Raw genomic sequence first — 26,197 nt, 5'->3', positions numbered from 1 at the left:
GTGTCGATGTGAGTATCTGTGTGTGTGTGAGTGTGAATGTGAGTGTGTCTCTGTGTCGGTGCGAGTATCTGTGTGTGTGAGTGTGAATGTGAGTGTGTCTCTGTCTGTGTCAATGTGAGTATCTGTGTGTGTGTGAGTGTGAATGTGAGTGTGTCTCTGTCTGTCTGTGTCGATGTGAGTATCTGTGTGTGAGTGTGAATGTAAGTGTGTCTCTGTGTCAATGTGAGTATCTGTGTGTGTGAGTGTGAATGTGAGTGTGTTTCTGTCTGTGTCGATGTGAGTATCTGTGTGTGTGTGAGTGTGAATGTGAGATTGTCCCTGTGTCAATGTGAGTATCTGTGTGTGTGAGTGTGAATGTGAGTGTGTCTCTGTCTGTGTCGATGTGAGTATCTGTATGTGTGTGAGTGTGAATGTGAGTGTGTGTCTGTGTCGATGTGAGTATCTGTGTGTGTGAGTGTGTGAATGTGAGTGTGTCTCTGTGTCAATGTGAGTATCTGTGTGTGTGAGTGTGAATGTGAGTGTTTCTCTGTGTCGATGTGAGTATCTGTGTGTGTGAGTGTGTGAATGTGAGTGTGTCTCTGTGTCAATGTGAGTATCTGTGTGTGTGAGTGTGAATGTGAGTGTGTCTCTGTCTGTGTCGGTGTGAGTATCTGTGTGTGTGTGAGTGTGAATGTGAGTATGTCTCTGTGTCAATGTGAGTATCTGTGTGTGTGAGTGTGAATGTGAGTGTGTCTCTGTCTGTGTCGATGTGGGTATCTGTGTGTGTGAGTGTGAATGTGAGTGTGTCTCTGTCTGTGTCAATGTGAGTATCTGTGTGTGTGAGTGTGAATGTGAGTGTGTCTCTGTCTGTGTTGATGTGAGTATCTGTGTGTGTGAGTGTGAAAGTGAGTGTGTCTCTGTGTCGATGTGAGTATCTGTGTGTGTGAGTGTGTGAATGTGAGTGTGTCTCTGTCTGTGTCGATGTGAGTATCTGTGTGTGTGTGAGTGTGAATGTGAGTGTGTCTCTGTGTCGGTGTGAGTATCTGTGTGTGTGATTGTGAATGTGAGTGTGTCTCTGTCTGTGTCAATGTGAGTATCTGTGTGTGTGTGAGTGTGAATGTGAGTGTGTCTCTGTCTGTCTGTGTCGATGTGAGTATCTGTGTGTGAGTGTGAATGTGAGTGTGTATCTGTGTCAATGTGAGTATCTGTGTGTGTGAGTGTGAATGTGAGTGTGTCTCTGTCTGTGTCGGTGTGAGTATCTGTGTGTGTGAGTGTGAATGTGAGTGTGTCTCTGTCTGTCTGTGTCAATGTGAGTATCTGTGTGTGTGAGTGTGAATGTGAGTGTGTCTCTGTCTGTGTCAATGTGAGTATCTGTGTGTGTGAGTGTGAATGTGAGTGTGTCTCTGTCTGTGTCAATGTGAGTATCTGTGTGTGTGAGTGTGAATGTGAGTGTGTCTCTGTCTGTCTGTGTCAATGTGAGTATCTGTGTGTGTGAGTGTGAATGTGAGTGTGTCTCTGTCTGTGTCAATGTGAGTATCTGTGTGTGTGAGTGTGAATGTGAGTGTGTCTCTGTCTGTGTCGATGTGAGTATATGTGTGTGTGAGTGTGAATGTGAGTGTCTCTGTCTGTGTCAATGTGAGTATCTGTGTGTGTGTGAGTGTCGAATGTGAGTGTGTCTCTGTCTGTGTCGGTGTGAGTATCTGTGTGTGTGAGTGTGAATGTGAGTGTATCTCTGTCTGTGTCAATGTGAGTATCTGTGTGTGTGAGTGTGAATGTGAGTGTGTCTCTGTCTATGTCAACGTGAGTATCTGTGTGGGTGTGAGTGTGAATGTGAGTGTGTCTCTGTCTGTGTCAATGTGAGAATCTGTGTGTGTGAGTGTGAATGTTAGTGTGTCTCTGTGTCGGTGTGAGTATCTGTGTGTGTGAGTGTGATGTGAGTGTGTCTCTGTGTGTGTCGATGTGAGTATCTGTGTGTGTGTGAGTGTGATGTGTGTGTCTCTGTCTGTGTCGATGTGAGTATCTGTGTGTGTGTGAGTGTGAATGTGAGTGTGTCTCTGTCTGTGTCGGTGTGAGTATCTGTGTGTGTGAGTGTGAATGTGAGTGTGTCTCTGTGTGTGTGAGTGTGAATGTGAGTGTGTCTCTGTCTGTGTCGATGTGAGTATCTGTGTGTGTGAGTGTGAATGTGAGTGTGTCTCTGTCTGTGTCGGTGTGAGTATCTGTGTGTGTGAGTGTGAATGTGAGTGTGTCTCTGTCTGTGTCAATGTGAGTATCTGTGTGTGTGAGTGTGAATGTGAGTGTGTCTCTGTCTGTCTGTGTCAACGTGAGTATCTGTGTGGGTGTGAGTGTGAATGTGAGTGTGTCTCTGTCTGTCTGTGTCAATGTGAGTATCTGTGTGTGTGAGTGTGAATGTGAGTGTGTCTCTGTCTGTGTCAATGTGAGTATCTGTGTGTGTGAGTGTGAATGTGAGTGTGTCTCTGTCTGTGTCAATGTGAGTATCTGTGTGTGTGAGTGTGAATGTGAGTGTGTCTCTGTCTGTCTGTGTCAATGTGAGTATCTGTGTGTGTGAGTGTGAATGTGAGTGTGTCTCTGTCTGTGTCAATGTGAGTATCTGTGTGTGTGAGTGTGAATGTGAGTGTGTCTCTGTCTGTGTCGATGTGAGTATCTGTGTGTGTGAGTGTGAATGTGAGTGTCTCTGTCTGTGTCAATGTGAGTATCTGTGTGTGTGTGAGTGTCGAATGTGAGTGTGTCTCTGTCTGTGTCGGTGTGAGTATCTGTGTGTGTGAGTGTGAATGTGAGTGTATCTCTGTCTGTGTCAATGTGAGTATCTGTGTGTGTGAGTGTGAATGTGAGTGTGTCTCTGTCTGTGTCAACGTGAGTATCTGTGTGGGTGTGAGTGTGAATGTGAGTGTGTCTCTGTCTGTGTCAATGTGAGTATCTGTGTGTGTGAGTGTGAATGTTAGTGTGTCTCTGAGTCGGTGTGAGTATCTGTGTGTGTGAGTGTGATGTGAGTGTGTCTCTGTGTGTGTCGATGTGAGTATCTGTGTGTGTGTGAGTGTGATGTGTGTGTCTCTGTCTGTGTCGATGTGAGTATCTGTGTGTGTGTGAGTGTGAATGTGAGTGTGTCTCTGTCTGTGTCGGTGTGAGTATCTGTGTGTGTGAGTGTGAATGTGAGTGTGTCTCTGTGTGTGTGTGAGTGTGAATGTGAGTGTGTCTCTGTCTGTGTCGAAGTGAGTATCTGTGTGTGTGAGTGTGAATGTGAGTGTGTCTCTGTCTGTGTCGGTGTGAGTATCTGTGTGTGAGTGTGAATGTGAGTGTGTCTCTGTCTGTGTCAATGTGAGTATCTGTGTGTGTGAGTGTGAATGTGAGTGTGTCTCTGTGTGTGTGTGAGTGTGAATGTGAGTGTGTCTCTGTCTGTGTCGATGTGAGTATCTGTGTGTGTGAGTGTGAATGTGAGTGTGTCTCTGTCTGTGTCGGTGTGAGTATCTGTGTGTGTGAGTGTGATGTGAGTGTGTCTCTGTGTGTGTCGATGTGAGTATCTGTGTGTGTGTGAGTGTGATGTGTGTGTCTCTGTCTGTGTCGATGTGAGTATCTGTGTGTGTGTGAGTGTGAATGTGAGTGTGTCTCTGTCTGTGTCGGTGTGAGTATCTGTGTGTGTGAGTGTGAATGTGAGTGTGTCTCTGTGTGTGTGTGAGAGTGAATGTGAGTGTGTCTCTGTCTGTGTCGATGTGAGTATCTGTGTGTGTGAGTCTGAATGTGAGTGTGTCTCTGTCTGTGTCGGTGTGAGTATCTGTGTGTGTGAGTGTGAATGTGAGTGTGTCTCTGTCTGTGTCAATGTGAGTATCTGTGTGTGTGAGTGTGAATGTGAGTGTGTCTCTGTCTGTGTCGGTGTGAGTATCTGTGTGTGTGTGAGTCTGAATGTGAGTGTGTCTCTGTGTCGGTGTGAGTATCTGTGTGTGTGAGTGTGAATGTGAGTGTGTCTCTGTCTGTGTCGATGTGAGTATCTGTGTGTGTGTGAGTGTGAATGTGAGTGTGTTTCTGTGTCGGTGTGAGTATCTGTGTGTGTGAGTGTGAATGTGAGTGTGTCTCTGTCTGTGCCAATGTGAGTATCTGTGTGTGTGTGAGTGTGAATGTGAGTGTGTCTCTGTCTGTGTCGGTGTGAGTATCTGTGTGTGTGTGAGTGTGAATGTGAGTGTGTCTCTGTGTCAATGTGAGTATCTGTGTGTGTGAGTGTGAATGTGAGTGTGTCTCTGTCTGTGTCGATGTGGGTATCTGCGTGTGTGAGTGTGAATGTGAGTGTGTCTCTGCCTGTGTCAATGTGAGTATCTGTGTGTGTGAGTGTGAATGTGAGTGTGTCTCTGTCTGTGTTGATGTGAGTATTTGTGTGTGTGAGTGTGAATGTGAGTGTGTCTCTGTGTCGATGTGAGTATCTGTGTGTGTGAGTGTGTGAATGTGAGTGTGTCTCGCTCTGTGTCGATGTGAGTATCTGTGTGTGTGTGAGTGTGAATGTGAGTGTGTCTCTGTGTCGGTGTGAGTATCTGTGAGTGTGAGTGTGAATGTGAGTGTGTCTCTGTCGGAGTCAATGTAAGTATCTGTGTGTGTGAGTGTGAATGTGAGTGTGTCTGTCTGTCTGCGTCGATGTGAGTATCTGTGTGTGAGTGTGAATATGAGTGTGTCTCTGTGTCAATGTGAGTATCTGTGTGTGTGAGTGTGAATGTGAGTGTGTCTCTGTCTGTGTCGATGTGAGTATCTGTGTGTTTGTGAGTGTGAATGTGAGTGTGTCTCTGTGTCGATGTGAGTATCTGTGTGTGTGAGTGTGAATGTGAGTGTGTATCTGTCTGTGTCGGTGTGAGTATCTGTGTGTGTGAGAGTGAATGTGAGTGTGTCTGTCTGTGTCGATGTGAGTATCTGTGTGTGTGTGAGTGTGAATGTGAGTGTGTCTCTGTCTGTGTCGATGTGAGTATCTGTGTGTGTGAGTGTGTGAATGTGAGTGTGCCTCTGTGTCAATGTGAGTATCTGTGTGTGTGAGTGTGAATGTGAGTGTGTCTCTGTCTGTGTCGGTGTGAGTATCTGTGTGTGTGAGTGTGTGAATGTGAGTGTGTCTCTGTGTCAATGTGAGTATCTGTGTGTGTGTGAGTGTGAATGTGAGTGTGTCTCTGTCTGTGTCGGTGTGAGTATCTGTGTGTGTGTGAGTGTGAATGTGAGTGTGTCTCTGTGTCAATGTGAGTATCTGTGTGTGTGAGTGTGAATGTGAGTGTGTCTCTGTCTGTGTCGATGTGGGTATCTGCGTGTGTGAGTGTGAATGTGAGTGTGTCTCTGTCTGTGTCAATGTGAGTATCTGTGTGTGTGAGTGTGAATGTGAGTGTGTCTCTGTGTCAATGTGAGTATCTGTGTGTGTGAGTGTGAATGTGAGTGTTTCTCTGTGTCGATGTGAGTATCTGTGTGTGTGAGTGTGTGAATGTGAGTGTGTCTCTGTGTCAATGTGAGTATCTGTGTGTGTGAGTGTGAATGTGAGTGTGTCTCTGTCTGTGTCGGTGTGAGTATCTGTGTGTGTGTGAGTGTGAATGTGAGTGTGTCTCTGTGTCAATGTGAGTATCTGTGTGTGTGAGTGTGAATGTGAGTGTGTCTCTGTCTGTGTCGATGTGGGTATCTGTGTGTGTGAGTGTGAATGTGAGTGTGTCTCTGTGTCAATGTGAGTATCTGTGTGTGTGAGTGTGAATGTGAGTGTGTCTCTGTCTGTGTTGATGTGAGTATCTGTGTGTGTGAGTGTGAATGTGAGTGTGTCTCTGTGTCGATGTGAGTATCTGTGTGTGTGAGTGTGTGAATGTGAGTGTGTCTCTGTCTGTGTCGATGTGAGTATCTGTGTGTGTGTGAGTGTGAATGTGAGTGTGTCTCTGTGTCGGTGTGAGTATCTGTGTGTGTGAGTGTGAATGTGAGTGTGTCTCTGTCTGTGTCAATGTGAGTATCTGTGTGTGTGTGAGTGTAAATGTGAGTGTGTCTCTGTCTGTCTGTGTCGATGTGAGTATCTGTGTGTGAGTGTGAATGTGAGTGTGTCTCTGTGTCAATGTGAGTATCTGTGTGTGTGAGTGTGAATGTGAGTGTGTCTCTGTCTGTGTCGGTGTGAGTATCTGTGTGTGTGTGAGTGTGAATGTGAGTGTGTCTCTGTCTGTCTGTGTCGATGTGAGTAGCTGTGTGTGAGTGTGAATGTGAGTGTGTCTCTGTGTCAATGTGAGTATCTGTGTGTGTGAGTGTGAATGTGAGTGTGTCTCTGTCTGTGTCGGTGTGAGTATCTGTGTGTGTGAGTGTGAATGTGAGTGTGTCTCTGTCTGTCTGTGTCAATGTGAGTATCTGTGTGTGTGAGTGTGAATGTGAGTGTGTCTCTGCCTGTGTCAATGTGAGTATCTGTGTGTGTGAGTGTGAATGTGAGTGTGTCTCTGTCTGTGTCAATGTGAGTATCTGTGTGTGTGAGTGTGAATCTGAGTGTGTCTCTGTCTGTCTGTGTCAATGTGAGTATCTGTGTGTGTGAGTGTGAATGTGAGTGTGTCTCTGTCTGTGTCAAAGAGAGTATCTGTGTGTGTGAGTGTGAATGTGAGTGTGTCTCTGTCTGTGTCGATGTGAGTATCTGTGTGTGTGAGTGTGAATGTGAGTGTCTCTGTCTGTGTCAATGTGAGAATCTGTGTGTGTGTGAGTGTCGAATGTGAGTGTGTCTCTGTCTGTGTCGGTGTGAGTATCTGTGTGTGTGAGTGTGAATGTGAGTGTATCTCTGTCTGTGTCAATGTGAGTATCTGTGTGTGTGAGTGTGAATGTGAGTGTGTCTCTGTCTGTGTCAACGTGAGTATCTGTGTGGGTGTGAGTGTGAATGTGAGTGTGTCTCTGTCTGTGTCAATGTGAGTATCTGTGTGTGTGAGTGTGAATGTTAGTGTGTCTCTGTGTCGGTGTGAGTATCTGTGTGTTTGAGTGTGATGTGAGTGTGTCTCTGTGTGTGTCGATGTGAGTATCTGTGTGTGTGTGAGTGTGATGTGTGTGTCTCTGTCTGTGTCGATGTGAGTATCTGTGTGTGTGAGTGTGAATGTGAGTGTGTCTCTGTGTGTGTGTGAGTGTGAATGTGAGTGTGTCTCTGTCTGTGTCGATGTGAGTATCTGTGTGTGTGAGTGTGAATGTGAGTGTGTCTCTGTCTGTGTCGGTGTGAGTATCTGTGTGTCTGAGTGTGAATGTGAGTGTGTCTCTGTGTGTGTGTGAGTGTGAATGTGAGTGTGTCTCTGTCTGTGTCGATGTGAGTATCTGTGTGTGTGAGTGTGAATGTGAGTGTGTCTCTGTCTGTGTCGGTGTGAGTATCTGTGTGTCTGAGTGTGAATGTGAGTGTGTCTCTGTCTGTGTCAATGTGAGTATCTGTGTGTGTGAGTGTGAATGTGAGTGTGTCTCTGTCTGTCTGTGTCAACGTGAGTATCTGTGTGGGTGTGAGTGTGAATGTGAGTGTGTCTCTGTCTGTGTCGGTGTGAGTATCTGTGTGTGTGTGAGTCTGAATGTGAGTGTGTCTCTGTGTCGGTGTGAGTATCTGTGTGTGTGAGTGTGAATGTGAGTGTGTCTCTGTCTGTGTCGATGTGAGTATCTGTGTGTGTGTGAGTGTGAATGTGAGTGTGTTTCTGTGTCGGTGTGAGTATCTGTGTGTGTGAGTGTGAATGTGAGTGTGTCTCTGTCTGTGCCAATGTGAGTATCTGTGTGTGTGAGAGTGTGAATGTGAGTGTGTCTCTGTCTGTGTCGGTGTGAGTATCTGTGTGTGTGTGAGTGTGAATGTGAGTGTGTCTCTGTGTCAATGTGAGTATCTGTGTGTGTGAGTGTGAATGTGAGTGTGTCTCTGTCTGTGTCGATGTGGGTATCTGCGTGTGTGAGTGTGAATGTGAGTGTGTCTCTGTCTGTGTCAATGTGAGTATCTGTGTGTGTGAGTGTGAATGTGAGTGTGTCTCTGTCTGTGTTTATGTGAGTATTTGTGTGTGTGAGTGTGAATGTGAGTGTGTCTCTGTGTCGATGTGAGTATCTGTGTGTGTGAGGGTGTGAATGTGAGTGTGTCTCTGTCTGTGTCGATGTGAGTATCTGTGTGTGTGTGAGTGTGAATGTGAGTGTGTCTCTGTGTCGGTGTAAGTATCTGTGAGTGTGAGTGTGAATGTGAGTGTGTCTCTGTCTGTGTCAATGTAAGTATCTGTGTGTGTGTGAGTGTGAATGTGAGTGTGTCTCTGTCTGTCTGTGTCGATGTGAGTATCTGTGTGTGAGTGTGAATGTGAGTGTGTCTCTGTGTCAATGTGAGTATCTGTGTGTGTGAGTGTGAATGTGAGTGTGTCTCTGTCTGTGTCGATGTGAGTATCTGTGTGTGTGTGAGTGTGAATGTGAGTGTGTCTCTGTCTGTGTCGATGTGAGTATCTGTGTGTGTGAGTGTGTGAATGTGAGTGTGCCTCTGTGTCAATGTGAGTATCTGTGTGTGTGAGTGTGAATGTGAGTGTGTCTCTGTCTGTGTCGATGTGAGTATCTGTGTGTGTGAGTGTGTGAATGTGAGTGTGTCTCTGTGTCAATGTGAGTATCTGTGTGTGTGTGAGTGTGAATGTGATTGTGTCTCTGTCTGTGTCGGTGTGAGTATCTGTGTGTGTGTGAGTGTGAATGTGAGTGTGTCTCTGTGTCAACGTGAGTATCTGTGTGTGTGAGTGTGAATGTGAGTGTGTCTCTGTCTGTGTCGATGTGGGTATCTGCGTGTGTGAGTGTGAATGTGAGTGTGTCTCTGTCTGTGTCAATGTGAGTATCTGTGTGTGTGAGTGTGAATGTGAGTGTGTCTCTGTGTCAATGTGAGTATCTGTGTGTGTGAGTGTGAATGTGACTGTTTCTCTGTGTCGATGTGAGTATCTGTGTGTGTGAGTGTGTGAATGTGAGTGTGTCTCTGTGTCAATGTGAGTATCTGTGTGTGTGAGTGTGAATGTGAGTGTGTCTCTGTCTGTGTCGGTGTGAGTATCTGTGTGTGTGTGAGTGTGAATGTGAGTGTGTCTCTGTGTCAATGTGAGTATCTGTGTGTGTGAGTGTGAATGTGAGTGTGTCTCTGTCTGTGTCGATGTGGGTATCTGTGTGTGTGAGTGTGAATGTGAGTGTGTCTCTGGCTGTGTCAATGTGAGTATCTGTGTGTGTGTGAGTGTGAATGTGAGTGTGTCTCTGTCTGTGTCGGTGTGAGTATCTGTGTGTGTGTGAGTGTGAATGTGAGTGTGTCTCTGTGTCAATGTGAGTATCTGTGTGTGTGAGTGTGAATGTGAGTGTGTCTCTGTCTGTGTCGATGTGGGTATCTGCGTGTGTGAGTGTGAATGTGAGTGTGTCTCTGTCTGTGTCAATGTGAGTATCTGTGTGTGTGAGTGTGAATGTGAGTGTGTCTCTGTGTCAATGTGAGTATCTGTGTGTGTGAGTGTGAATGTGAGTGTTTCTCTGTGTCGATGTGAGTATCTGTGTGTGTGAGTGTGTGAATGTGAGTGTGTCTCTGTGTCAATGTGAGTATCTGTGTGTGTGAGTGTGAATGTGAGTGTGTCTCTGTCTGTGTCGGTGTGAGTATCTGTGTGTGTGTGAGTGTGAATGTGAGTGTGTCTCTGTGTCAATGTGAGTATCTGTGTGTGTGAGTGTGAATGTGAGTGTGTCTCTGTCTGTGTCGATGTGGGTATCTGTGTGTGTGAGTGTGAATGTGAGTGTGTCTCTGTCTGTGTCAATGTGAGTATCTGTGTGTGTGAGTGTGAATGTGAGTGTGTCTCTGTCTGTGTTGATGTGAGTATCTGTGTGTGTGAGTGTGAATGTGAGTGTGTCTCTGTGTCGATGTGAGTATCTGTGTGTGTGAGTGTGTGAATGTGAGTGTGTCTCTGTCTGTGTCGATGTGCGTATCTGTGTGTGTGTGAGTGTGAATGTGAGTGTGTCTCGGTGTCGGTGTGAGTATCTGTGTGTGTGAGTGTGAATGTGAGTGTGTCTCTGTCCGTGTCAATGTGAGTATCTGTGTGTGTGTGAGTGTGAATGTGAGTGTGTCTCTGTCTGTCTGTGTCGATGTGAGTATCTGTGTGTGAGTGTGAATGTGAGTGTGTCTCTGTGTCAATGTGAGTATCTGTGTGTGTGAGTGTGAATGTGAGTGTGTCTCTGTCTGTGTCGGTGTGAGTATCTGTGTGTGTGAGTGTGAATGTGAGTGTGTCTCTGTCTGTCTGTGTCAATGTGAGTATCTGTGTGTGTGAGTGTGAATGTGAGTGTGTCTCTGTCTGTGTCAATGTGAGTATCTGTGTGTGTGAGTGTGAATGTGAGTGTGTCTCTGTCTGTCTGTGTCAATGTGAGTATCTGTGTGTGTGAGTGTGAATGTGAGTGTGTCTCTGTCTGTGTCAATGTGAGTATCTGTGAGTGTGAGTGTGAATGTGAGTGTGTCTCTGTCTGTGTCGATGTGAGTATCTGTGTGTGTGAGTGTGAACGTGAGTGTCTCTGTCTGTGTCAATGTGAGTATCTGTGTGTGTGTGAGTGTCAAATGTGAGTATGTCTCTGTCTGTGTCGGTGTGAGTATCTGTGTGTGTGAGTGTGAATGTGAGTGTATCTCTGTCTGTGTCAATGTGAGTATCTGTGTGTGTGAGTGTGAATGTGAGTGTGTCTCTGTCTGTGTCGATGTGAGTATCTGTGTGTGTGAGTGTGAACGTGAGTGTCTCTGTCTGTGTCAATGTGAGTATCTGTGTGTGTGTGAGTGTCAAATGTGAGTATGTCTCTGTCTGTGTCGGTGTGAGTATCTGTGTGTCTGAGTGTGAATGTGAGTGTGTCTCTGTCTGTGTCAATGTGAGTATCTGTGTGTGTGAGTGTGAATGTGAGTGTGTCTTTGTCTGTCTGTGTCAACGTGAGTATCTGTGTGGGTGTGAGTGTGAATGTGAGTGTGTCTCTGTCTGTGTCGGTGTGAGTATCTGTGTGTGTGTGAGTCTGAATGTGAGTGTGTCTCTGTGTCGGTGTGAGTATCTGTGTGTGTGAGTGTGAATGTGAGTGTGTCTCTGTCTGTGTCGATGTGAGTATCTGTGTGTGTGTGAGTGTGAATGTGAGTGTGTTTCTGTGTGTGTGTGAGTGTGAATGTGAGTGTGTCTCTGTCTGTGCCAATGTGAGTATCTGTGTGTGTGTGAGTGTGAATGTGAGTGTGTCTCTGTCTGTGTCGGTGTGAGTATCTGTGTGTGTGTGAGTGTGAATGTGAGTGTGTCTCTGTGTCAATGTGAGTATCTGTGTGTGTGAGTGTGAATGTGAGTGTGTCTCTGTCTGTGTCGATGTGGGTATCTGCGTGTGTGAGTGTGAATGTGAGTGTGTCTCTGTCTGTGTCAATGTGAGTATCTGTGTGTGTGAGTGTGAATGTGAGTGTGTCTCTGTCTGTGTTGATGTGAGTATTTGTGTGTGTGAGTGTGAATGTGAGTGTGTCTCTGTGTCGTTGTGAGTATCTGTGTGTGTGAGGGTGTGAATGTCAGTGTGTCTCTGTCTGTGTCGATGTGAGTATCTGTGTGTGTGTGAGTGTGAATGTGAGTGTGTCTCGGTGTCGGTGTGAGTATCTGTGAGTGTGAGTGTGAATGTGAGTGTGTCTCTGTCTGTGTCAATGTAAGTATCTGTGTGTGTGTGAGTGTGAATGTGAGTGTGTCTCTGTCTGTCTGTGTCGATGTGAGTATCTGTGTGTGAGTGTGAATGTGAGTGTGTCTCTGTGTCAATGTGAGTATCTGTGTGTTTGTAAGTGTGAATGTGAGTGTGTCTCTGTGTCGATGTGAGTATCTGTGTGTGTGAGTGTGAATGTGAGTGTGTATCTGTCTGTGTCGGTGTGAGTATCTGTGTGTGTGAGTGTGAATGTGAGTGTGTCTCTGTCTGTGTCGATGTGAGTATCTGTGTGTGTGTGAGTGTGAATGTGAGTGTGTCTCTATCTGTGTCGATGTGAGTATCTGTCTGTGTGAGTGTGTTAATGTGAGTGTGCCTCTGTGTCAATGTGAGTATCTGTGTGTGTGAGTGTGAATGTGAGTGTGTCTCTGTCTGTGTCGATGTGAGTATCTGTGTGTGTGAGTGTGTGAATGTGAGTGTGTCTCTGTGTCAATGTGAGTATCTGTGTGTGTGTGAGTGTGAATGTGAGTGTGTCTCTGTCTGTGTCGGTGTGAGTATCTGTGTGTGTGTGAGTGTGAATGTGAGTGTGTCTCTGTGTCAATGTGAGTATCTGTGTGTGTGAGTGTGAATGTGAGTGTGTCTCTGTCTGTGTCGATGTGGGTATCTGCGTGTGTGAGTGTGAATGTGAGTGTGTCTCTGTCTGTGTCAATGTGAGTATCTGTGTGTGTGAGTGTGAATGTGAGTGTGTCTCTGTGTCAATGTGAGTATCTGTGTGTGTGAGTGTGAATGTGAGTGTTTCTCTGTGTCGATGTGAGTATCTGTGTGTGTGAGTGTGTGAATGTGAGTGTGTCTCTGTGTCAATGTGAGTATCTGTGTGTGTGAATGTGAATGTGAGTGTGTCTCTGTCTGTGTCGGTGTGAGTATCTGTGTGTGTGTGAGTGTGAATGTGAGTGTGTCTCTGTGTCAATGTGAGTATCTGTGTGTGTGAGTGTGAATGTGAGTGTGTCTCTGTCTGTGTCAATGTGAGTATCTGTGTGTGTCAGTGTGAATGTGAGTGTGTCGCTGTCTGTGTTGATGTGAGTATCTGTGTGTGTGAGTGTGAATGTGAGTGTGTCTCTGTGTCGATGTGAGTATCTGTGTGTGTGAGTGTGTGAATGTGAGTGTGTCTCTGTCTGTGTCGATGTGAGTATCTGTGTGTGTGTGAGTGTGAATGTGAGTGTGTCTCTGTGTCGGTGTGAGTATCTGTGTGTGTGAGTGTGAATGTGAGTGTGTCTCTGTCTGTGTCAATGTGAGTATCTGTGTGTGTGTGAGTGTGAATGTGAGTGTGTCTCTGTCTGTGTCGATGTGAGTATCTGTGTGTGAGTGTGAATGTGAGTGTGTCTCTGTGTCAATGTGAGTATCTGTGTGTGTGAGTGTGAATGTGAGTGTGTCTCTGTCTGTGTCGGTGTGAGTATCTGTGTGTGTGAGTGTGAATGTGAGTGTGTCTCTGTCTGTCTGTGTCAATGTGAGTATCTGTGTGTGTGAGTGTGAATGTGAGTGTGTCTCTGTCTGTGTTGATGTGAGTATCTGTGTGTGTGAGTGTGAATGTGAGTGTGTCTCTGTGTCGGTGTGAGTATCTGTGTGTGTGAGTGTGAATGTGAGTGTGTCTCTGTCTGTGTCGATGTGAGTATCTGTGTGTGTGTGAGTGTGAATGTGAGTGTGTCTCTGTGTCGGTGTGAGTATCTGTGTGTGTGATTGTGAATGTGAGTGTGTCTCTGTCTGTGTCAATGTGAGTATCTGTGTGTGTGTGAGTGTTAATGTGAGTGTGTCTCTGTCTGTCTGTGTCGATGTGAGTATCTGTGTGTGAGTGTGAATGTGAGTGTGTCTCTGTGTCAATGTGAGTATCTGTGTGTGTGAGTGTGAATGTGAGTGTGTCTCTGTCTGTCTGTGTCAATGTGAGTATCTGTGTGTGTGAGTGTGAATGTGAGTGTGTCTCTGTCTGTGTCAATGTGAGTATCTGTGTGTGTGAGTGTGAATGTGAGTGTGTCTCTGTCTGTGTCAATGTGAGTATCTGTGTGTGTGAGTGTGAATGTGAGTGTGTCTCTGTCTGTCTGTGTCAATGTGAGTATCTGTGTGTGTGAGTGTGAATGTGAGTGTGTCTCTGTCTGTGTCAATGTGAGTATCTGTGTGTGTGAGTGTGAATGTGAGTGTGTCTCTGTCTGTGTCGATGTGAGTATCTGTGTGTGTGAGTGTGAACGTGAGTGTCTCTGTCTGTGTCAATGTGAGTATCTGTGTGTGTGTGAGTGTCGAATGTGAGTGTGTCTCTGTCTGTGTCGGTGTGAGTATCTGTGTGTGTGAGTGTGAATGTGAGTGTATCTCTGTCTGTGTCAATGTGAGTATCTGTGTGTGTGAGTGTGAATGTGAGTGTGTCTCTGTCTGTGTCAACGTGAGTATCTGTGTGGGTGTGAGTGTGAATGTGATTGTGTCTCTGTCTGTGTCAATGTGAGTATCTGTGTGTGTGAGTGTGAATGTTAGTGTGTCTCTGTGTCGGTGTGAGTATCTGTGTGTGTGAGTGTGATGTGAGTGTGTCTCTGTGTGTGTCGATGTGAGTATCTGTGTGTGTGTGAGTGTGATGTGTGTGTCTCTGTCTGTGTCGATGTGAGTATCTGTGTGTGTGTGAGTGTGAATGTGAGTGTGTCTCTGTCTGTGTCGGTGTGAGTATCTGTGTGAGTGAGTGTGAATGTGAGTGTGTCTCTGTGTGTGTGTGAGTGTGAATGTGAGTGTGTCTCTGTCTGTGTCGGTGTGAGTATCTGTGTGTCTGAGTGTGAATGTGAGTGTGTCTCTGTCTGTGTCAATGTGAGTATCTGTGTGTGTGAGTGTGAATGTGAGTGTGTCTCTGTCTGTCTGTGTCAACGTGAGTATCTGTGTGGGTGTGAGTGTGAATGTGAGTGTGTCTCTGTCTGTGTCGGTGTGAGTATCTGTGTGTGTGTGAGTCTGAATGTGAGTGTGTCTCTGTGTCGGTGTGAGTATCTGTGTGTGTGAGTGTGAATGTGAGTGTGTCTCTGTCTGTGTCGATGTGAGTATCTGTGTGTGTGTGAGTGTGAATGTAAGTGTGTTTCTGTGTCGGTGTGAGTATCTGTGTGTGTGAGTGTGAATGTGAGTGTGTCTCTGTCTGTGCCAATGTGAGTATCTGTGTGTGTGTGAGTGTGAATGTGAGTGTGTCTCTGTCTGTGTCGGTGTGAGTATCTGTGTGTGTGTGAGTGTGAATGTGAGTGTGTCTCTGTGTCAATGTGAGTATCTGTGTGTGTGAGTGTGAATGTGAGTGTGTCTCTGTCTGTGTCGATGTGGGTATCTGCGTGTGTGAGTGTGAATGTGAGTGTGTCTCTGTCTGTGTCAATGTGAGTATCTGTGTGTGTGAGTGTGAATGTGAGTGTGTCTCTGTCTGTGTTGATGTGAGTATTTGTGTGTGTGAGTGTGAATGTTAGTGTGTCTCTGTGTCGATGTGAGTATCTGTGTGTGTGAGTGTGTGAATATGAGTGTGTCTCTGTCTGTGTCGATGTGAGTATCTGTGTGTGTGTGAGTGTGAATGTGAGTGTGTCTCTGTGTCGGTGTGAGTATCTGTGAGTGTGAGTGTGAATGTGAGTGTGTCTCTGTCTGTGTCAATGTAAGTATCTGTGTGTGTGTGAGTGTGAATGTGAGTGTGTCTCTGTCTGTCTGTGTCGATGTGAGAATCTGTGTGTGAGTGTGAATGTGAGTGTGTCTCTGTGTCAATGTGAGTATCTGTGTGTGTGAGTGTGAATGTGAGTGTGTCTCTGTCTGTGTCGATGTGAGTATCTGTGTGTTTGTGAGTGTGAATGTGAGTGTGTCTCTGTGTCGATGTGAGTATCTGTGTGTGTGAGTGTGAATGTGAGTGTGTATCTGTCTGTGTCGGTGTGAGTATCTGTGTGTGTGAGTGTGAATGTGAGTGTGTCTCTGTCTGTGTCGATGTGAGTATCTGTGTGTGTGTGAGTGTGAATGTGAGTGTGTCTCTGTCTGTGTCGATGTGAGTATCTGTGTGTGTGAGTGTGTGAATGTGAGTATGCCTCTGTGTCAATGTGAGTATCTGTGTGTGTGAGTGTGAATGTGAGTGTGTCTCTGTCTGTGTCGATGTGAGTATCTGTGTGTGTGAGTGTGTGAATGTGAGTGTGTCTCTGTGTCAATGTGAGTATCTGTGTGTGTGTGAGTGTGAATGTGAGTGTGTCTCTGTCTGTGTCGGTGTGAGTATCTGTGTGTGTGTGAGTGTGAATGTGAGTGTGTCTCTGTGTTGATGTGAGTATTTGTGTGTGTGAGTGTGAATGTGAGTGTGTCTCTGTGTCGGTGTGAGTATCTGTGAGTGTGAGTGTGAATGTGAGTGTGTCTCTGTCTGTGTCAATGTAAGTATCTGTGTGTCGGTGAGTGTGAATGTGAGTGTGTCTCTGTCTGTCTGTGTCGATGTGAGTATCTGTGTGTGAGTGTGAATGTGAGTGTGTCTCTGTCTGTGTCGATGTGAGTATCTGTGTGTGTGAGGGTGAATGTGATTGTGTCTCTGTCTGTGACGATGTGAATATCTGTGTGTGTGTGAGTGTGAATGTGAGTGTGTCTCTGTGTCAATGTGAGTATCTGTGTGTGTGTGAATGTGAGTGTGTCTCTGTCTGTGTCGATGAGAGTATCTGTGTGTGTGTGAGTGTGAATGTGAGTGTGTCTCTGTCTGTGTCGATGTGAGTATCTGTGTGTGTGAGTGTGTGAATGTAAGTGTGTCTCTGTGTCAATGTGAGTATCTGTGTGTGTGAGTGTGAATGTGAGTGTGTCTCTGTCTGTGTCGATGTGAGTATCTGTGTGTGTGAGTGTGTGAATGTTAGTGTGTCTCTGTGTCAATGTGAGTATCTTTGTGTGTGAGTGTGAATGTGAGTATGTCTCTGTCTGTGTCGGTGTGAGTATCTGTGTGTGTGTGAGTGTGAATGTGAGTGTGTCTCTGTGTCAATGTGAGTATCTGTGTGTGTGAGTGTGAATGTGAGTGTGTCTCCGTCTGTGTCGATGTGAGTATCTGTGTGTGTGAGTGTGAATGTGAGTGTGTCTCTGTCTGTGTCGATGTGAGTATCTGTGTGTGTGTGAGTGTGAATGTGAGTGTGTCTCTGTCTGTGTCGATGTGAGTATCTGTGTGTGTGAGTGTGTGAATGTAAGTGTGTCTCTGTGTCAATGTGAGTATCTGTGTGTGTGAGTGTGAATGTGAGTGTGTCTCTGTCTGTGTCGATGTGAGTATCTGTGTGTGTGAGTGTGTGAATGTGAGTGTGTCTCTGTGTCAATGTGAGTATCTGTGTGTGTGAGTGTGAATGTGAGTATGTCTCTGTCTGTGTCGGTGTGAGTATCTGTGTGTGTGTGAGTGTGAATGTGAGTGTGTCTCTGTGTCAATGTGAGTATATGTATGTGTGAGTGTGAATGTGAGTGTGTCTCTGTGTCGATGTGAGTTTCTGTGAGTGTGAGTGTGTGAATGTGAGTGTGTCTCTGTGTCAATGTGAGTATCTGTGTGTGAATGTGAGTGTGTCTCTGTCTGTGTCGGTGTGAGTATCTGTGTGTGTGTGAGTGTGAATGTGAGTGTGTCTCTGTGTCAATATGAGTATCTGTGTGGCTGTGAGTGTGAATGTGAGTGTGTCTCTGTGTCGGTGTGAGTATCTGTGTGTGTGTGAGTGTGAATGTGAGTGTGTCTCTGTCTGTGTCGGTGTGAGTATCTGTGTGTGTGTGAGTGTGAATGTGAGTGTGTTTCTGTGTCGGTGTGAGTATCTGTGTGTGTGTGAGTGTGAATGTGAGTGTGTCTCTGTCTGTGTCGGTGTGAGTATCTGTGTGTGTGTGAGTGTGAATGTGAGTGTGTGACTGTCGGTGTCAATGTGAGTATCTGTGTGTGTGAGTGTGAATGTGAGTGTGTCTCTGTCTGTGTCGATGTGAGTATCTGTGTGTGTGAGTGTGAATGTGAGTGTGTCTCTGTCTGTGTCGGTGTGAGTATCTGTGTGTCTGAGTGTGAATGTGAGTGTGTCTCTGTCTGTGTCAATGTGAGTATCTGTGTGTGTGAGTGTGAATGTGAGTGTGTCTCTGTCTGTGTCGATGTGAGTATCTGTGTGTTTGTGAGTGTGAATGTGTGTGTGTCTCTGTGTCGATGTGAGTATCTGTGTGTGTGAGTGTGAATGTGAGTGTGTATCTGTCTGTGTCGGTGTGAGTATCTGTGTGTGTGAGTGTGAATGTGAGTGTGTCTCTGTCTGTGTCGATGTGAGTATCTGTGTGTGTGTGAGTGTGAATGTGAGTGTGTCTCTGTCTGTGTCGATGTGAGTATCTGTGTGTGTGTGTGTGAATGTGTGTGTGTCTCTGTGTCGATGTGAGTATCTGTGTGTGTGAGTGTGAATGTGAGTGTGTATCTGTCTGTGTCGGTGTGAGTATCTGTGTGTGTGAGTGTGAATGTGAGTGTGTCTCTGTCTGTGTCGATGTGAGTATCTGTGTGTGTGTGAGTGTGAATGTGAGTGTGTCTCTGTCTGTGTCGATGTGAGTATCTGTGTGTGTGTGTGTGAATGTGAGTGTGCCTCTGTGTCAATGTGAGTATCTGTGTGTGTGAGTGTGAATGTGAGTGTGTCTCTGTCTGTGTCGGTGTGAGTATCTGTGTGTGTGTGAGTGTGAATGTGAGTGTGTCTCTGTGTCAATGTGAGTATCTGTGTGTGTGTGAGTGTGAATGTGAGTGTGTCTCTGTCTGTGTCGATGTGAGTATCTGTGTGTGTGAGGGGAAATGTGATTGTGTCTCTGTCTGTGACGATGTGAATATCTGTGTGTGTGTGAGTGTGAATGTGAGTGTGTCTCTGTGTCAATGTGAGTATCTGTGTGTGTGAGTGTGAATGTGAGTGTGTCTCTGTCTGTGTCGATGTGAGTATCTGTGTGTGTGTGAGTGTGAATGTGAGTGTGTCTCTGTCTGTGTCGATGTGAGTATCTGTCTGTGTGAGTGTGTGAATGTAAGTGTGTCTCTGTGTCAATGTGAGTATCTGTGTGTGTGAGTGTGAATGTGAGTGTGTCTCTGTCTGTGTCGATGTGAGTATCTGTGTGTGTGAGTGTGTGAATGTGAGTGTGTCTCTGTGTCAATGTGAGTATCTGTGTGTGTGAGTGTGAATGTGAGTATGTCTCTGTCTGTGTCGGTGTGAGTATCTGTGTGTGTGTGAGTGTGAATGTGAGTGTGTCTCTGTGTCAATGTGAGTATCTGTGTGTGTGAGTGTGAATGTGAGTGTGTCTCTGTCTGTGTCGATGTGAGTATCTGTGTGTGTGAGTGTGAATGTGAGTGTGTCTCTGTCTGTGTCGATGTGAGTATCTGTGTGTGTGTGAGTGTGAATGTGAGTGTGTCTCTGTCTGTGTCGATGTGAGTATCTGTGTGTGTGAGTGTGTGAATGTAAGTGTGTCTCTGTGTCAATGTGAGTATCTGTGTGTGTGAGTGTGAATGTGAGTGTGTCTCTGTCTGTGTCGATGTGAGTATCTGTGTGTGTGAGTGTGTGAATGTGAGTGTGTCTCTGTGTCAATGTGAGTATCTGTGTGTGTGAGTGTGAATGTGAGTATGTCTCTGTCTGTGTCGGTGTGAGTATCTGTGTGTGTGTGAGTGTGAATGTGAGTGTGTCTCTGTGTCAATGTGAGTATATGTATGTGTGAGTGTGAATGTGAGTGTGTCTCTGTGTCGATGTGAGTTTCTGTGAGTGTGAGTGTGTGAATGTGAGTGTGTCTCTGTGTCAATGTGAGTATCTGTGTGTGAATGTGAGTGTGTCTCTGTCTGTGTCGGTGTGAGTATCTGTGTGTGTGTGAGTGTGAATGTGAGTGTGTCTCTGTGTCAATGTGAGTATCTGTGTGTGTGTGAGTGTGAATGTGAGTGTGTCTCTGTGTCGGTGTGAGTATCTGTGTGTGTGTGAGTGTGAATGTGAGTGTGTCTCTGTCTGTGTCGGTGTGAGTATCTGTGTGTGTGTGAGTGTGAATGTGAGTGTGTTTCTGTGTCGGTGTGAGTATCTGTGTGTGTGTGAGTGTGAATGTGAGTGTGTCTCTGTCTGTGTCGGTGTGAGTATCTGTGTGTCTGAGTGTGAATGTGAGTGTGTGACTGTCGGTGTCAATGTGAGTATCTGTGTGTGTGAGTGTGAATGTGAGTGTGTCTCTGTCTGTGTCGATGTGAGTATCTGTGTGTGTGAGTGTGAATGTGAGTGTGTCTCTGTCTGTGTCGGTGTGAGTATCTGTGTGTCTGAGTGTGAATGTGAGTGTGTCTCTGTCTGTGTCAATGTGAGTATCTGTGTGTGTGAGTGTGAATGTGAGTGTGTCTCTGTCTGTCTATGTCAACGTGAGTATCTGTGTGGGTGTGAGTGTGAATGTGAGTGTGTCTCTGTCTGTGTCGGTGTGAGTATCTGTGTGTGTGTGAGTCTGAATGTGAGTGTGTCTCTGTGTCGGTGTGAGTATCTGTGTGTGTGAGTGTGAATGTGAGTGTGTCTCTGTCTGTGTCGATGTGAGTATCTGTGTGTGTGTGAGTGTGAATGTGAGTGTGTTTCTGTGTCGGTGTGAGTATCTGTGTGTGTGAGTGTGAATGTGAGTGTGTCTCTGTCTGTGCCAATGTGAGTATCTGTGTGTGAGTGAGTGTGAATGTGAGTGTGTCTCGCTCTGTGTCGATGTGAGTATCTGTGTGTGTGAGTGTGTGAATGTGAGTGTGTCTCGCTCTGTGTCGATGTGAGTATCTGTGTGTGTGTGAGTGTGAATGTGAGTGTGTCTCTGTGTCGGTGTGAGTATCTGTGAGTGTGAGTGTGAATGTGAGTGTGTCTCTGTCTGTGTCAATGTAAGTATCTGTGTGTGTGAGTGTGAATGTGAGTGTGTCTCTGTCTGTCTGCGTCGATGTGAGTATCTGTGTGTGAGTGTGAATGTGAGTGTGTCTCTGTGTCAATGTGAGTATCTGTGTGTGTGAGTGTGAATGTGAGTGTGTCTCTGTCTGTGTCGATGTGAGTATCTGTGTGTTTGTGAGTGTGAATGTGAGTGTGTCTCTGTGTCGATGTGAGTATCTGTGTGTGTGAGTGTGAATGTGAGTGTGTATCTGTCTGTGTCGGTGTGAGTATCTGTGTGTGTGAGTGTGAATGTGAGTGTGTCTCTGTCTGTGTCGATGTGAGTATCTGTGTGTGTGTGAGTGTGAATGTGAGTGTGTCTCTGTCTGTGTCGATGTGAGTATCTGTGTGTGTGAGTGTGTGAATGTGAGTGTGCCTCTGTGTCAATGTGAGTATCTGTGTGTGTGAGTGTGAATGTGAGTGTGTCTCTGTCTGTTTCGGTGTGAGTATCTGTGTGTGTGAGTGTGTGAATGTGAGTGTGTCTCTGTGTCAATGTGAGTATCTGTGTGTGTGTGAGTGTGAATGTGAGTGTGTCTCTGTCTGTGTCGGTGTGAGTATCTGTGTGTGTGTGAGTGTGAATGTGAGTGTGTCTCTGTGTGTGTGTGAGTGTGATGTGTGTGTCTCTGTCTGTGTCGATGTGAGTATCTGTGTGTGTGTGAGTGTGAATGTGAGTGTGTCTCTGTCTGTGTCGGTGTGAGTATCTGTGTGTGTGAGTGTGAATGTGAGTGTGTCTCTGTGTGTGTGTGAGTGTGAATGTGAGTGTGTCTCTGTCTGTGTCGATGTGAGTATCTGTGTGTGTGAGTGTGAATGTGAGTGTGTCTCTGTCTGTGTCAATGTGAGTATCTGTGTGTGTGAGTGTGAATGTGAGTGTGTCTCTGTCTGCCTATGTCAACGTGAGTATCTGTGTGGGTGTGAGTGTGAATGTGAGTGTGTCTCTGTCTGTGTCGGTGTGAGTATCTGTGTGTGTGTGAGTCTGAATGTGAGTGTGTCTCTGTGTCGGTGTGAGTATCTGTGTGTGTGAGTGTGAATGTGAGTGTGTCTCTGTCTGTGTCGATGTGAGTATCTGTGTGTGTGTGAGTGTGAATGTGAGTGTGTTTCTGTGTCGGTGTGAGTATCTGTGTGTGTGAGTGTGAATGTGAGTGTGTCTCTGTCTGTGCCAATGTGAGTATCTGTGTGTGAGTGAGTGTGAATGTGAGTGTGTCTCGCTCTGTGTCGATGTGAGTATCTGTGTGTGTGAGTGTGTGAATGTGAGTGTGTCTCGCTCTGTGTCGATGTGAGTATCTGTGTGTGTGTGAGTGTGAATGTGAGTGTGTCTCTGTGTCGGTGTGAGTATCTGTGAGTGTGAGTGTGAATGTGAGTGTGTCTCTGTCTGTGTCAATGTAAGTATCTGTGTGTGTGAGTGTGAATGTGAGTGTGTCTCTGTCTGTCTGCGTCGATGTGAGTATCTGTGTGTGAGTGTGAATGTGAGTGTGTCTCTGTGTCAATGTGAGTATCTGTGTGTGTGAGTGTGAATGTGAGTGTGTCTCTGTCTGTGTCGATGTGAGTATCTGTGTGTTTGTGAGTGTGAATGTGAGTGTGTCTCTGTGTCGATGTGAGTATCTGTGTGTGTGAGTGTGAATGTGAGTGTGTATCTGTCTGTGTCGGTGTGAGTATCTGTGTGTGTGAGTGTGAATGTGAGTGTGTCTCTGTCTGTGTCGATGTGAGTATCTGTGTGTGTGTGAGTGTGAATGTGAGTGTGTCTCTGTCTGTGTCGATGTGAGTATCTGTGTGTGTGAGTGTGTGAATGTGAGTGTGCCTCTGTGTCAATGTGAGTATCTGTGTGTGTGAGTGTGAATGTGAGTGTGTCTCTGTCTGTTTCGGTGTGAGTATCTGTGTGTGTGAGTGTGTGAATGTGAGTGTGTCTCTGTGTCAATGTGAGTATCTGTGTGTGTGTGAGTGTGAATGTGAGTGTGTCTCTGTCTGTGTCGGTGTGAGTATCTGTGTGTGTGTGAGTGTGAATGTGAGTGTGTCTCTGTGTGTGTGTGAGTGTGATGTGTGTGTCTCTGTCTGTGTCGATGTGAGTATCTGTGTGTGTGTGAGTGTGAATGTGAGTGTGTCTCTGTCTGTGTCGGTGTGAGTATCTGTGTGTGTGAGTGTGAATGTGAGTGTGTCTCTGTGTGTGTGTGAGTGTGAATGTGAGTGTGTCTCTGTCTGTGTCGATGTGAGTATCTGTGTGTGTGAGTGTGAATGTGAGTGTGTCTCTGTCTGTGTCGGTGTGAGTATCTGTGTGTCTGAGTGTGAATGTGAGTGTGTCTCTGTCTGTGTCAATGTGAGTATCTGTGTGTGTGAGTGTGAATGTGAGTGTGTCTCTGTCTGTCTGTGTCAACGTGAGTATCTGTGTGGGTGTGAGTGTGAATGTGAGTGTGTCTCTGTCTGTGTCGGTGTGAGTATCTGTGTGTGTGTGAGTCTGAATGTGAGTGTGTCTCTGTGTCGGTGTGAGTATCTGTGTGTGTGAGTGTGAATGTGAGTGTGTCTCTGTCTGTGTCGATGTGAGTATCTGTGTGTGTGTGAGTGTGAATGTGAGTGTGTTTCTGTGTCGGTGTGAGTATCTGTGTGTGTGAGTGTGAATGTGAGTGTGTCTCTGTCTGTGCCAATGTGAGTATCTGTGTGTGTGTGAGTGTGAATGTGAGTGTGTCTCTTTCTGTGTCGGTGTGAGTATCTGTGTGTGTGTGAGTGTGAATGTGAGTGTGTCTCTGTGTCAATGTGAGTATCTGTGTGTGTGAGTGTGAATGTGAGTGTGTCTCTGTCTGTGTCGATGTGGGTATCTGCGTGTGTGAGTGTGAATGTGAGTGTGTCTCTGTCTGTGTCAATGTGAGTATCTGTGTGTGTGAGTGTGAATGTGAGTGTGTCTCTGTCTGTGTTGATGTGAGTATTTGTGTGTGTGAGTGTGAATGTGAGTGTGTCTCTGTGTCGATGTGAGTATCTGTGTGTGTGAGGGTGTGAATGTGAGTGTGTCTCTGTCTGTGTCGATGTGAGTATCTGTGTGTGTGTGAGTGTGAATGTGAGTGTGTCTCTGTGTCGGTGTGAGTATCTGTGAGTGTGAGTGTGAATGTGAGTGTGTCTCTGTCTGTGTCAATGTAAGTATCTGTGTGTGTGTGAGTGTGAATGTGAGTGTGTCTCTGTCTGTCTGTGTCGATGTGAGTATCTGTGTGTGAGTGTGAATGTGAGTGTGTCTCTGTGTCAATGTGAGTATCTGTGTGTGTGAGTGTGAATGTGAGTGTGTCTCTGTCTGTGTCGATGTGAGTATCTGTGTGTTTGTGAGTGTGAATGTGAGTGTGTCTCTGTGTCGATGTGAGTATCTGTGTGTGTGAGTGTGAATGTGAGTGTGTCTCTGTCTGTGTCGATGTGAGTATCTGTGTGTGTGTGAGTGTGAATGTGAGTGTGTCTCTGTCTGTGTCGATGTGAGTATCTGTGTGTGTGAGTGTGTGAATGTGAGTGTGCCTCTGTGTCAATGTGAGTATCTGTGTGTGTGAGTGTGAATGTGAGTGTGTCTCTGTCTGTGTCGATGTGAGTATCTGTGTGTGTGAGTGTGTGAATGTGAGTGTGTCTCTGTGTCAATGTGAGTATCTGTGTGTGTGTGAGTGTGACTGTGAGTGTGTCTCTGTCTGTGTCGGTGTGAGTATCTGTGTGTGTGTGAGTGTGAATGTGAGTGTGTCTCTGTGTCAATGTGAGTATCTGTGTGTGTGAGTGTGAATGTGAGTGTGTCTCTGTCTGTGTCGATGTGGGTATCTGCGTGTGTGAGTGTGAATGTGAGTGTGTCTCTGTCTGTGTCAATGTGAGTATCTGTGTGTGTGAGTGTGAATGTGAGTGTTTCTCTGTGTCAATGTGAGTATCTGTGTGTGTGAGTGTGAATGTGAGTGTTTCTCTGTGTCGATGTGAGTATCTGTGTGTGTGAGTGTGTGAATGTGAGTGTGTCTCTGTGTCAATGTGAGTATCTGTGTGTGTGAGTGTGAATGTGAGTGTGTCTCTGTCTGTGTCGGTGTGAGTATCTTTGTGTGTGTGAGTGTGAATGTGAGTGTGTCTCTGTGTCAATGTGAGTATCTGTGTGTGTGAGTGTGAATGTGAGTGTGTCTCTGTCTGTGTCGATGTGGGTATCTGTGTGTGTGAGTGTGAATGTGAGTGTGTCTCTGTCTGTGTCGGTGTGAGTATCTGTGTGTGTGTGAGTGTGAATGTGAGTGTGTCTCTGTGTCAATGTGAGTATCTGTGTGTGTGAGTGTGAATGTGAGTGTGTCTCTGTCTGTGTCGATGTGGGTATCTGCGTGTGTGAGTGTGAATGTGAGTGTGTCTCTGTCTGTGTCGATGTGGGTATCTGCATGTGTGAGTGTGAATGTGAGTGTGTCTCTGTCTGTGTCAATGTGAGTATCTGTGTGTGTGAGTGTGAATGCGAGTGTGTCTCTGTCTGTGTCGATGTGGGTATCTGCGTGTGTGAGTGTGAATGTGAGTGTGTCTCTGTCTGTGTCAATGTGAGTATCTGTGTGTGTGAGTGTGAATGTGAGTGTGTCTCTGTGTCAATGTGAGAATCTGTGTGTGTGAGTGTGAATGTGAGTGTTTCTCTGTGTCGATGTGAGTATCTGTGTGTGTGAGTGTGTGAATGTGAGTGTGTCTCTGTGTCAATGTGAGTATCTGTGTGTGTGAGTGTGAATGTGAGTGTGTCTCTGTCTGTGTCGGTGTGAGTATCTGTGTGTGTGTGAGTGTGAATGTGAGTGTATCTCTGTCTGTGTCAATGTGAGTATCTGTGTGTGTGAGTGTGAATGTGAGTGTGTCTCTGTCTGTGTCAACGTGAGTATCTGTGTGGGTGTGAGTGTGAATGTGAGTGTGTCTCTGTCTGTGTCAATGTGAGTATCTGTGTGTGTGAGTGTGAATGTTAGTGTGTCTCTGTGTCTGTCGATGTGAGTATCTGTGTGTGTGTGAGTGTGATGTGTGTGTCTCTGTCTGTGTCGATGTGAGTATCTGTGTGTGTGTGAGTGTGAATGTGAGTGTGTCTCTGTCTGTCTGTGTCAATGTGAGTATCTGTGTGTGTGAGTGTGAATGTGAGTGTGTCTCTGTCTGTGTCAATATGAGTATCTGTGTGTGTGAGTGTGAATGTGAGTGTGTCTCTGTCTGTGTCAATGTGAGTATCTGTGTGTGTGAGTGTGAATGTGAGTGTGTCTCTGTCTGTCTGTGTCAATGTGAGTATCTGTGCTTGTGAGTGTGAATGTGAGTGTGTCTCTGTCTGTGTCAATGTGAGTATCTGTGTGTGTGAGTGTGAATGTGAGTGTGTCTCTGTCTGTGTCGATGTGAGTATCTGTGTGTGTGAGTGTGAACGTGAGTGTCTCTGTCTGTGTCAATGTGAGTATCTGTGTGTGTGTGAGTGTCGAATGTGAGTATGTCTCTGTCTGTGTCGGTGTGAGTATCTGTGTGTGTGAGTGTGAATGTGAGTGTATCTCTGTCTGTGTCAATGTGAGTATCTGTGTGTGTGAGTGTGAATGTGAGTGTGTCTCTGTCTGTGTCGATGTGGGTATCTGCGTGTGTGAGTGTGAATGTGAGTGTGTCTCTGTCTGTGTCAATGTGAGTATCTGTGTGTGTGAGTGTGAATGTGAGTGTGTCTCTGTGTCAATGTGAGAATCTGTGTGTGTGAGTGTGAATGTGAGTGTTTCTCTGTGTCGATGTGAGTATCTGTGTGTGTGAGTGTGTGAATGTGAGTGTGTCTCTGTGTCAATGTGAGTATCTGTGTGTGTGAGTGTGAA

The sequence above is a fragment of the Chiloscyllium punctatum genome, chromosome 28 (assembly GCF_047496795.1).
Source record: "Chiloscyllium punctatum isolate Juve2018m chromosome 28, sChiPun1.3, whole genome shotgun sequence".
In the NCBI taxonomy this organism is placed as follows: domain Eukaryota; kingdom Metazoa; phylum Chordata; class Chondrichthyes; order Orectolobiformes; family Hemiscylliidae; genus Chiloscyllium; species Chiloscyllium punctatum.
The sequence above is the reverse complement of the archived record's forward strand: the minus strand, read 5'-3'. Positions refer to the sequence as shown.